The following is a 348-nucleotide window of genomic DNA, read 5'->3' as shown; positions in this document are numbered from 1 at the left end:
TGGGGGGAAAAAAAAAAAAAAAAAAGTAGGATCCCCCATTAATTTTCTCCTGTCTTCTGCTTTTATACCTTCAGATCTACTTTTAAAGATGTGTATTTGTGTTGTTACAATAAGTACTAGATTCAATTTAAGAAACACAGCTTATCACAAATTCTGCAAATATTCATCTTTTCTTTTTATAAATCATACTCGTCTCCTGTGATAACCTTGCTTTGACCCACTGGTTGGTTATCTACCACAAATAATTTACTCTCTAATTAGTCCATCTGCTAACTGCACATGAGATTTCAAAACATTTTATTTTATGAGTCAGTTTTGTAACACACTGTGTCAATAGCCTCACCTGGT

The sequence above is a fragment of the Athene cunicularia genome (assembly GCF_003259725.1).
Source record: "Athene cunicularia isolate RWA chromosome 2 unlocalized genomic scaffold, athCun1 chr2_part1, whole genome shotgun sequence".
NCBI lineage: Eukaryota > Metazoa > Chordata > Aves > Strigiformes > Strigidae > Athene > Athene cunicularia.
Note: the sequence above shows the minus strand (reverse complement) of the source record.